The sequence below is a fragment of the Cetorhinus maximus genome, chromosome 34 (genome assembly GCF_964194155.1).
Source record: "Cetorhinus maximus chromosome 34, sCetMax3.hap1.1, whole genome shotgun sequence".
Taxonomy (NCBI): Eukaryota; Metazoa; Chordata; class Chondrichthyes; order Lamniformes; family Cetorhinidae; genus Cetorhinus; species Cetorhinus maximus.
Genome location: NC_135912.1, coordinates 5,614,854 through 5,626,985, shown reverse-complemented (window position 1 = coordinate 5,626,985; position 12,132 = coordinate 5,614,854).

Here is a 12,132-nt window from a genome sequence, read left to right as displayed (position 1 = left end):
CCACCTGCCATGGTGGAATTTGAACCCAGATCACCAGAGCGTGACCCTGGGTCTTGAGGGCACTAGTCCAGTGTGACAATACCACTACGCCACCACCTCCCCAGCTGAAGGCACGGCCGCCGCTGGCGGAGCGATGGAAATCGGGGCTGGGCAAGAGGCCAGAATTGGAGGGACGCAGTGACCTCAGGGGACTGGAGGGGATTACAGGGACAGGGAAGGGGTGAGGCCACAGAGGGATTTGAAAACGAGGATGAGAATTTGGTGAATCGAGACATCGCTTGACCGGGAGCCGGTAAAGGTCAGCGAACACGGGAGCGATGGGCGAATGGGACTTGGTGCAAGTATGGAGATGGCCGGCAACCTTTTGGATGTCCACAAGTTTACAGAGGGCAGGATGTGGGGAGGCCAACTGGTAGGGTTGCCAACTCCGGCCTGGACGTATTCCAGGAGACATCAGCGGAAGTGACATCACAGAATCTCGCAGCATGGCGCAAGGGCTAGAGCCTGTCCGGGGCAGGGCAGGGGGGGCAAAGTCCAAAGTACCAGACATAGCAGATGGGGATGGGTTTCTTTGATGCACATAAATGACAGAAGTACTTTGTATCCTTGTTTAGAATCGGCTTGTTCAGATACTGCTGCACCCGGGGGCCTGCTAGACCCCTGAACAGGCTCTTTAAAGTGATTCCCGAATCCTCGCCCTCTCCCCCCTCCCTGGCTCAGACCCCGATCTCTCCACCACCACCCCCAAACCCCACCCCACCCCCACCACCTACACACGCATCCTGGGGCTCCTGAAGGACGATTCCCTGAGCACAAATAGACAGACACACACGCACATACATGCACACACACACGCACACACACACACGTACACACACACACACACGTGCACACAAACACACATACGCACACACACATGCGCACACACACGCGCACACACACACACACGCACACACAGACGTGCACACACACACACGTGCACACACACACATACGCACACACACGTGCTCACACACGCACGCACACACGCGCACACACGCGCACACACACGAACACACACGCACACACACGTGCACACACACACACACATGCACACACACACACGCGCGCACACGTGCACACACGCACACACAAACACACGTGCACACACACGCACACACACACGCACCTGCACACACGTGCACACACACGTGCACACACACACGTGCACACACACACGCACACACACACATGCACACACGTGCACACACACGCACGCGCACACACACACGTGCACACACACACACGCACACACGTGCACACACACACACACACACATATGCACACACGGTGCCGACAGCAGCTGCCTCAGCTTCCACTTTCAGCCCGGCTTTGCACCACCCCCCCCCCGGCCTGCTCCCTCCCTCCTGCTGGTTACCGGCATCGTCACGCTCGCTGCTTCCAGTTACAGCGGTGCGGCCAGCGGAATACGAGCTCGGGTGGGGCGAGGTGCCAGCGCACACTCCATCCCCGGGACCGTGCCCCCCACGCCTGCCCGCCTACCCCGCACTCACCTCACAGCCGGCCAGGGGCAGTGGCTGAGCGGCACCCCCCCCCGGGGCCTGTTACTGAGCAAACCCGCACCCAGAGGCACAACAGTCATTCTGTCACTCATGCACACTCTGCTCTGCTCTGAGGTGTGTATCTTCTACCCTGGACTCGAGACGTGGGACTTGGTCCTTAGACAGACTGTAGACATACTCTGGTATCTGCTGAACACTTGTTTATTAGTGCTACATCTAAGTAGGTCACAGAGTAGTTTTGTTGCTCCTATGGATGATTCCAACCTCTCTCGGGAGAGAGAGAGAGAGAGTGAGTCTGACACATGACTGACTGATCCACGTCATACATCTCCCCTTTGTTAACCTGTTATACTACACCTCCCCCCACCACCAAGTACACTATCGTACTTTTTAACAACACGTCTTTACATTACATTACTGTAGCTCCCTTTTTATTTTACAGCTACAGATTCTACTGGACTCCAGCTCCTGCTCTTCCCCCTCCCCAAGTCTCAGTCCTGGGGAGGGGGTGCGGGGGGGGATATTCAACCTCTCACAGTGTTTTCTTGGCTCTTAGAGGTGGGGGGAGACGGGCTTGGAGACACGAAGGGCTTTTTCTTCTGCATCTGGTAGGACGTCAGCGTCTGCAGGATGGGACAGGGATTTAGCGGCACTGCCGGGGAAGCAGAGTGGAGGTTGCAGGGTGACTGAACCGCGAGGGCGACAGGAACTTTTCAAAGCGAGACTGACCCGAGAGAGGGGACTGAAGAAGCCTCGACAACTACAACGAGGGCTTAGCCTTTAACCTTCGTGATGAGATTTTTAAAAAAAGACAGACAGCGACATTTATGAGCGCAGCGGGCATCACTTTACATCCTGTCACGCTGCCATTTCGCCACCGAGTTGCTGTTTTACGATAGAGCCGTAGAAAAGTCACCGGGCAGAAAGAGGCCATTCAGCCCATCGTGTCTGCACCGGCCAAAAAAAAACGAGAAAAAAAGAAGCCAGCTGCTCATTTTTAATCCCACTTACCAGCGCCCGGTCCATAGCCCTGCAGGTTACAGCACTACAGGGGCCGATCCAGGTACCTTGTAAATGAGTTGAGAGTTTCAGCCTCAACCACCAACTTAGGCAGCGAATTCCACACGCCCACCACCCTCTGGGTGATAAAGGTTTTCCTCGTGTCCCCTCTCATCCTTCTACCCATCACCTTAAACCTATGCCCCCCACCCCCCCCGGTAATTGACCTCTCAGCTCAGGGAAACAGGTCTTTACTGCCTACCCTATCTAGGCCCCTCATCGTTTTGTACACCTCAGTTAGGTCACCCCCCCTCAGCCTCCTCTGTTCTAAGGAAAACAACCCCAGCCTGTCCGGTCTCTCCGCAGTAGCTGTAATTTTCAAGCCCTGGCAACATTCTTGTAAATCTCCTCTGCGCTCTCTCTCTCTCCAGAGTGATTGTGTCCTTCCTGTAATGTGGTGACCAGAACCGTACACAAAATCCCAGCTGTGGCCTAACCAGCGTTTGATACAGTTCCATCGTTACATCCCTGCTTCTGTATTCAATATCTCGCCCAATAAAGGAAAGCATTCCGTATGCTTTCTTGACCACCCTGTCCACCTGTCCTGCCACCTTTAAGGGCCCTGTGGGCACGCACTCCAATAGATGGAATGAATGATGAGCTTCTGTGTACAAATTACTGTGCGTGTTAATTCATTCGCTTAAAATGAGGTTTTAGCATCTCCCGGGGCTGCTCTCCGCGGCCGGTGGGAGACTGACGCCGATTCCAAGAGACTCCCGGCCGTTCCGGTAGGGCTAGCAAGCCCACCGGCCAGGAGTGCACCGGGATGGTCAAGTCTAGAGTCTCCTAACGCGCATGTTTGTACGGAGGGGAGGGTGTGGGTTTCAGCAGTAGACGGGCTTGAGACAGTGGCGAGGTCAGGTGATGCAGGGGAGGCAGGAATAGGGTTCAGTTTCGGGGAACTGTGGGGTCGCCCACTTTGGACTCAGGAAAGGTCGATCTAGACAGCGGGAAGCCAAGAACAGAGGAGGAGCACAGGGAGATTTAGGGAGCCATGTACACAAAGCGCCAAGAGATAGCAAACAGGTACAAAGAATAATGTAAATGGTTAACAACATGTTGGCCTTAACCTCAAGGGGGTTATATACAAACATGCAAATGTAGGCCACTCATGCCTGCTCCGCCATCTGGTAAGATTATGACTGATCTGATCTGTGGCCTCTACTTCCTGTCTATCCCGCCCCATATCCTTTGACTCACTTGTCAATCAAGAATCCTTTCAACTCAGCCTTAAAAATATTCAATTACCCAGCCTCCGCACTCTCTGGGGAAGAGAATTCCATGATCCCTCTGAGGGAAAAATTGTCTCCTCATCAAAGAGATTAAATTTATGTTTCAGTTGTATAAAATCCTGTTTAGGCCCACCTGGAGTATTGCGTTTGGGCTATAACGGTTTACTTTAGAAGTAAAAACAGAAAATGCTGGAAAACTCAGCAGGTCTGGCAGCATCTGTAGAGAGAGAAAAACAGAGTTAACGTTTCCAGACCAATAAGACAGGTGGCCAGGTATCAGGTGTTTCCACTTGTGCTCATTATGAATGCTTGGCTGAACTCCAAGACTGGGCACTCGCCCGCACCTGTGGCTGCCTAAGATCTGCTTCCAGGATTGGTAGGCCTGACTCAATCCCACCCATCCGCTGCCCCGCACCCCCCCCCCCGCCACCCCCCCCACCGCCGCCCCGCCGGCTCCCCCATCCCCACAGTAAAAATTGGGTGTAATGGGGCCTTTAAACCAAGTCTGGTGTGTCGGCAACTTTCCCAACTCCAGCTTCCCACCTCAGGAGCGAAAATTCGGCTCATAGTCTGGTACATAACAATGGGGGGTGGTGGGGGGGAGGGAAGAGAGAGAAAGAGACAGAGAGAGAAGGGGTGGGAGAGACACTGAATGACACAAAATGTACAGGCTGAGAGAGAGAGGGGGGGGAGAGGGGGAGAGAGAGGGAGAGGGGGACTGGGTGACACACAAATGCATAGACAGAGGGAGAGAGAGAGAGAGAGAGGCACTGAGTGACACACAAATGCACAGAAAGAGAGAGGGAGAGAGACAGAGACAGAGAAAGAGATAAGAGATACAGGAGCAGCGAGAGACAGTCAGAAAGAGAGGCACAAGCTGAGAGAGAGAGAAAAAGAGAGAAAAATAGAAAAATAATCACATACAGAGATTGAGAGTTAGACGCTGCAGAGAAGGAGGAAAAGGACAAAGAGAAAGAGGCACAGAGAGGCACTCGGATAAAAACAAAGAGCCAGTGTCTCTAATGTGAAGCCCCTCCCAGCAGCTTCAGTGTTTTTCCTCCTTGCTCAGAGAGGGAGAAGGGGAGGATGCCAAGTGATTCGAGGTCACGCTTCCTCAATAAGCTATTTATATCACATAAAAAGGAACTGTTTTGTAATATCATGGGCCGTGAATCACACAGCAATCCGAGCTCCGAGTTCTGCAATTCTCACTCACGCCCTCTCCCCTTTCACCCCCCAAACACGCCCTCTCCCCTTTCACCCCTCGATCATGCCCTCTCCTCTTTCACCCCCCACTCACGCCCTCTCCCCCTTCACCCCTCGATCACGCCCTCCCACCTTTCACCCCCAACTCACACCCTCTCCCCCTTCAGCCCCCAATCACGCCCTCTCCCCTTTCACCCCCCACTCACACCCTCTCCCCTTTCACCCCCCATTCACACCCTCTCCCCTTTCACCCCCCAATCACGCCCTCTCCCCTTTCACCCCCCAAACACGCCCTCTCCCCTTTCACCCCTCGATCACACCCTCTCCCCCTTCACCCACCCGATCACACCCTCTCCCCCTTCACCCCCCCCGATCACACCCTCTCCCCCTTCACCCCCCACTCACACCCTCTCCCCCTTCACCCCCCGATCACACCCTCTCCCCCTTCACCCCCCACTCACACCCTCTCCCCCTTCACCCCCCACTCACACCCTCTCCCCCTTCACCCCCCACTCACACCCTCTCCCCCTTCACCCCCCCAAACACGCCCTCTCCCCCTTCACCCCCCACTCACACCCTCTCCCCCTTCACCCCCCACTCACACCCTCTCCCCCTTCACCCCTCGATCATGCCCTCTCCTCTTTCACCCCCCACTCACGCCCTCTCCCCCTTCACCCCTCGATCACGCCCTCCCACCTTTCACCCCCAACTCACACCCTCTCCCCCTTCAGCCCCCAATCACGCCCTCTCCCCTTTCACCCCCCACTCACACCCTCTCCCCTTTCACCCCCCATTCACACCCTCTCCCCTTTCACCCCCCAATCACGCCCTCTCCCCTTTCACCCCCCAAACACGCCCTCTCCCCTTTCACCCCTCGATCACACCCTCTCCCCCTTCACCCCCCCGATCACACCCTCTCCCCCTTCACCCCCCCCGATCACACCCTCTCCCCCTTCACCCCCCACTCACACCCTCTCCCCCTTCACCCCCCGATCACACCCTCTCCCCCTTCACCCCCCGATCACACCCTCTCCCCCTTCACCCCCCACTCACACCCTCTCCCCCTTCACCCCCCACTCACACCCTCTCCCCCTTCACCCCCCACTCACACCCTCTCCCCCTTCACCCCCCACTCACACCCTCTCCCCCTTCACCCCCCCGATCACACCCTCTCCCCCTTCACCCCCCACTCACACCCTCTCCCCCTTCACCCTTCGATCACACCCTCTCCCCCTTCACCCCTCAATCACACCCTCTCCCCCTTCACCCCCCACTCACACCCTCTCCCCTTCACCCTTCGATCACACCCTCTCCCCCTTCACCCCTCAATCACACCCTCTCCCCCTTCAACCCCCACTCACACCCTCTCCCCCTTCACCCCCCACTCACACCCTCTCCCCCTTCACCCTTCGATCACACCCTCTCCCCCTTCACCCCTCAATCACACCCTCTCCCCCTTCACCCTTCGATCACACCCTCTCCCCCTTCACCCCTCAATCACACCCTCTCCCCCTTCACCCTTCGATCACACCCTCTCCCCCTTCACCCCACGATCACACCCTCTCCCCCTTCACCACCCGATCACACCCTCTCCCCCTTCACCCCTCGATCACACCCTCTCCCCCTTCACCCCCCACTCACACCCTCTCCCCCTTCACCCCCCACTCACACCCTCTCCCCCTTCACCCCCCACTCACGCCCTCTCCCCTTTCACCCCCCACTCACGCCCTCTCCCTTTTCACCTCCCGATCACGCCCTCTCCCCTTTCACCCCCCACTCACGCCCTCTCCCCCTTCACCTCCCGCTCACGCCCTCTCCCCTTTCACCCCCCACTCACGCCCTCTCCCCTTTCACCCCCCACTCACACCCTCTCCCCTTTCACCCCCCACTCACGCCCTCTCCCCTTTCACCCCCGGATCACATCCTCTCCCCTTTCACCCCCCACTCACGCCCTCTCCCCTTTCACCCCCGGATCACACCCTCTCCCCTTTCACCCCCCACTCACGCCCTCTCCCCTTTCACCCCCCACTCACGCCCTCTCCCCTTTCACCCCCTGCTCACGCCCTCTCCCCTTTCACCTCCCGATCACGCCCTGTCCCCTTTCACCCCCCCACTCATGCCCTCTCCCCTTTCATCCCCCACTCACGCCCTCTCCCCTTTCACCTCCCACTCACGCCCTCTCCCCTTTCACCTCCCGATCACGCCCTCTCCCCTTTCACCCCTCGATCACGCCGTCTCTCCTTTCACCTCCCGCTCACACCCTCTCCCCCTTCACCTCCCGCTCTCGCCCTCTCCCCTTTCACCTCCCGCTCACACCCTCTCCCCCTTCACCTCCCCCTCACGCCCTCTCCCCCTTCACCCCCCACTCACGCCCTCTCCCCTTTCACCTCCCGCTCACGCCCTCTCCCCTTTCACCTCCCGCTCACACCCTCGCCCCAATGACCTCTCGCTCACATCCTCACCCCTTTGACCTTCCCACTCATGTTCTCTCCCCTTTGACCTTCCTGTTCATGCCCTCTCCCCTCTGACCTTCCCACTCACACCATCTCCCTTTTTACCTCCCGCCCACACCATTTCCCCTTTGACCTCCCACTCGCACCCTCTTCCCTTTGACCTCCCACTCACACCCTCTTCCCTTTGACCTCCCACTCACACCCTCTTCCCTTTGACCTCCCGCTCACACCATCACCCTTTTGACCACAGACGCTTCCACTCTGACTCACTGAATGGATCAATGGAAAACAAAGAGAAAGGACATTGGATAGTGTAAAAAAAGGTGTAGGATTGGGATGAGGATGGGACACTGGTCAACGATGCTCCAGTCTGAGTTAGTCTCCCTTCTCTAGCTTTGACCCGTGTAGTTTGACACTCTGGTGCAGTTGAACCAATGGACGCACAGCGGGGAGTAGAACCCAGCACTTTCTGATCTCCATTGCTCAGTGACACATCTTGCTGCCTCCTTTACCCACTTGGGCCATGGGTCCGGTAGCAAAAACTGAGATTTACACCGTCCCCATCAAACACTCCCAGGACAGGTACAGCACGGGGTTAGATACAGAGTAAAGCTCCCTCTACACTGTCCCCATCAAACATTCCCAGGACAGGTACAGCACGGGGTTAGATACTGAGTCAAGCTCCCTCTAAGCTGCCTTACAACATGCTTCAGCCCCTCTCTCAGAAGGGCACCTCCTGCTACAACAAGGGCATGACAACCATCCTCAGGCCTGTCCGAGACACATTGCCGCTTAAAGCCAAATCAGTGGCAGCCACGAGCCGTAGGCCTGTGCCCACTGGTACGGTGGTTACCAATCCTCCAGGATAGCCCTGGACTCTCCAGGAATGAGAGACTCCTCTCCGGAACACAGCAGTGTGCACCATCCGGAGTGGGGGGGTGCGGGTGGAGAGCAGAGGGGTCAATAAGAAAATAATTTCTTTTCAAACTTAATTTTGAACACGTTTGTGAATAAAATCATAAAAAAATATTCAAGACGGCTAAATTAAAGGTCGTTTGACTGACCGCCAAAAAAAAAGTGGCCAATCAGGTAAGGAGGAGTCTGCTCTCCAATTGGCTGGGACAATTGAGATGGACAAGGTGGGAGGTCAAATGTGGAATCGTGTCCGTGTCTTTTGGAGGCAGGGGAGAGGGTGGCTCTGGTGTGTGTTGGAGGCAGGAGTGGATGTGATGCCTCCAGGTTATGTCCAGCCAGCGTTGGCAACGCTAACGAGTGCTTGACCTAAGGTTGCCCCGAAATGGCCTCAAGCAGGTTGGCCCTCGACCCAGCAACAGAGGAGACTTTAACCCCGGCCCTCGGGCAGGATTAGATTCGAAGGCGTCTTCTGGTGGGGGGAAAGGACTTTGACTTGGTGTGTGCCCCTCAGCAAGACCTGCGTGATATGGAAATCAGCTGTCAAAGGGTGGTGGCCAAATTTGTGTATCTCTCGCTGGATGCAAAATGTATGCAAATCCCAACGACCTCCTGCCACCGGCAATAACAACATTTTGGGATACGGTAAGTAACTTGGGGACACGACGTGTGGTGAGAGCGTAGTGTAGCCGGGGAGACACAAGGTTCCTTTGCACATAGGCTCTCCACCACTGGGGTTTTTCCTCACCTCATGGCTGGGTCTGCTGTAGACTAATCGATGGCGATTGATTGGTCAAAAAATTACTCATGCTTATTTTCTTTCCTACACCAGTCTGCCAGGAAATGGCACAGGAAGCAGCCATTCAGCCCATCATGCTTATGCTGGATCTTTGCTGGGTCCAATTAGTCCCACTGCGCCCCGTTTCTTTCCCCCCAATAGCCCCTCAAATATTTATCCAATTCCCCTTTTGAAATTTCCTATTGGATCTGCTTCCACCGCCCTTTCAGGCAGCATCTCCCAGATCACACAGCTCGCTGCATAAAATATTTATCCTGATTTCCTTCTGGTTCGTTTACCTTAAATCCCTGTTCTCTTGAAGCCTCCTGTTAATTCAATCCCAAGCCGGTATGAAGTATGAGACAAGGCACTAATACTTTTCTTGATAATAGGTTTATTTACAGGATGCAGCATCAAATATGTCTGCTTCCTAATCACTACCCCTATCTCCTAGCAGTCCCTCTTTATCCTCTTTCGAGCAGAAGAAATTAAATTGAGGCGATATGCCCTAAGGGGCACTGTAACAAAACCAAAACTCCGACAGAAACACTCTAGCCCCCGCAATGCCCACCGGTCGTGGGACATTCTCTCTTTATAAGTGCTCTAGGTACTTAGTTAAGCAATGCCCTTCACCTGTGTACCTTAAGAATATAATTAACACACCATTAACATTTCCTGTCAGGGAAAACTGTTTCTCCTCATTTACTCTATTGAAGACCTTCATGATTTTAAATGCCTCAATTGAATTTCCTCTTAACCTTCTCAGCTCTAAGGAAACAATCTCAGCTTCTCCAGTCTCTACACAGAACTGAAGTCCCTCATCCTCAATGTCATCCTATTAAATCTCCAGGATGTCCATTCAACAGGAAACTGTTCCCTCCATTCCCATTGTGCGACAGATCCCAGAGAAATAGGGGGAACGCGAGAACTTTGGGTGTCCTCAACTGTTGACTTCCATTTGTAGCCACGGAGACAGGGACCTTTCTGATATCTCAGGTGGCCGTATGCGAGGGTGCCTTCAGAACAACACTTCATTGACTATGAAGAGAGTTCAGACATCCCGAACCTCACAGGGATAGGAGGAGGCCATTCAGCCCCTCGAGTCTGTTTTGCCATTCAATGAGATCTCAAGACCAGCCTTGGATCCAGAACCCTTAATCCCCTTACCCAACAAAGATCTATCAATCTCGGTTTTAAATTTCCAATTGACCTCCCAACCCCAACAGTATTTTTCCGAAGAGTTCCAGGTTTCCACTCCCCTTTGTGTGAAGAGGTACTCCCTGACATCACGGCAGAATGGCCTGACTCTCAGCTTAAGGTTCTGACCCCTTGATCTAGACTCCCAACCCACCATCCCTCCTCCCAGAAGAAATAGTTTCTGTATATATTCTGTGTATATATTTTTTTTAATTAATTTACGGAATGTGTGCGTTGCTGGCTGGGCCAGCATTTATTGCACATCCCTAATTGCCTTGAGATGCCTTCTTGAACCGCTGCAGTCCATGTGGTGTAGGTACACCCACAGTGCTGTTAGGAAAGGAGTTCCAGGATTTTGACCCAGCGACAGCGAAGGAATAGAGATATATTTTCAAGTCAGGATGGTGAGTGACTCGGAGGGGAATTCCAGGTGGTGGTGTTCCCATCTATCTGCTGCCCTTATCTATCTAGATGGCAGTGGCCACGGGTTTGGAAGGTGCTGTCTAAGGAGCCTTGGTGAATTCCTACAGTGCACCGTGTAGATGGTACACACTGCTGCTACTGTGCGTTGGTGGTAGAGGAAGTGAATGATTGTGGAAGGGGTGCCAATCAAGTAGCCTGCTTTGTCCTGGACGGTGTCGAGCTTCTTGAGTGTTGTGGGAGCAGCACTCATCCAGGCAAGTGGGGAATATTCCATCACACTCCTGACTTGTGCCTTGTCGATGGTGGACAGGCTTTGGGGAGTCAGGAGGTGGGTTACTCGCTGCAGGATTCCCAGCCTCTGACTTGCTCCTGTAGCCATAGTATTTATATGGGCTAGTCCAGTTCAGTTTCTGGTCAATGGTGACCCCCAGGATGTTGCTATATACCCTGTTGAACCTATTAATCATTGTAAACACCTCGATTAGATCCCCCCTTAATCTTCTACACTCGAGAGAATAGAAGGCTAGTCTGTGCAAAAGGTCCTCATAATTTAACCTTTTATTTCTTCCTAGTGGATCTGAGCTGCCCCTCCCCTCCACGGCCAATATATCCTTCCTGGGGTGTGGTGCCCAGAACTGAATACAGTTCAGGGACAGTCGGTGGCATCTTGGTAATGTCATTGGACGAGTAGCCCAGAGGCTCTGGGGATACGTGTGCAAATCCCACCAATGGCAGCTAGTGGAATGGACATTCAATTAATAAAATAAGCTAATTTTTAAAAAGTCTGGAATTGGAAGCTAGTCTCAGTACTGGTGACCATGAAACTATCATCAGTTGATGTAAAAACCCAACTGGTTCATTAAGGAAATCTGCCGTCCTTACCTGCTCTGACCTACATGCAACTCCAGTGACTCTTGATTGACCTCTGAAATGGCCGAGCAAGCCATTCAGTTCGAGGGCAATTGGGGATGGGCAACATATGTTGGCCTTGCCAGTGACGCCCACATCCCGTGAAAGAATAAAAAGTTACTCCAGATGGGGTCTGATCAAAGTTTGATACAGAATCACAGAATTGTTACAGCACAGAAGGAGGCCATTCAGCCCACAGTGTCTCTGCCTGCACTCCATATGAGTAATGTACCTAGTGTCACTCCCCCCGCTTTCTTCCCGTAACCCTGCACGTTCTTCCTTTTCAGATAATAATCCAATTCCCTCGCGAATGTCTTGATTGAACCTGCCTCCCCCACACTCTCAGCCAACGCATTCCGGGTCCTAACCACTCGCTGCGTGAAAAAGTTTCTCCCCGTGTC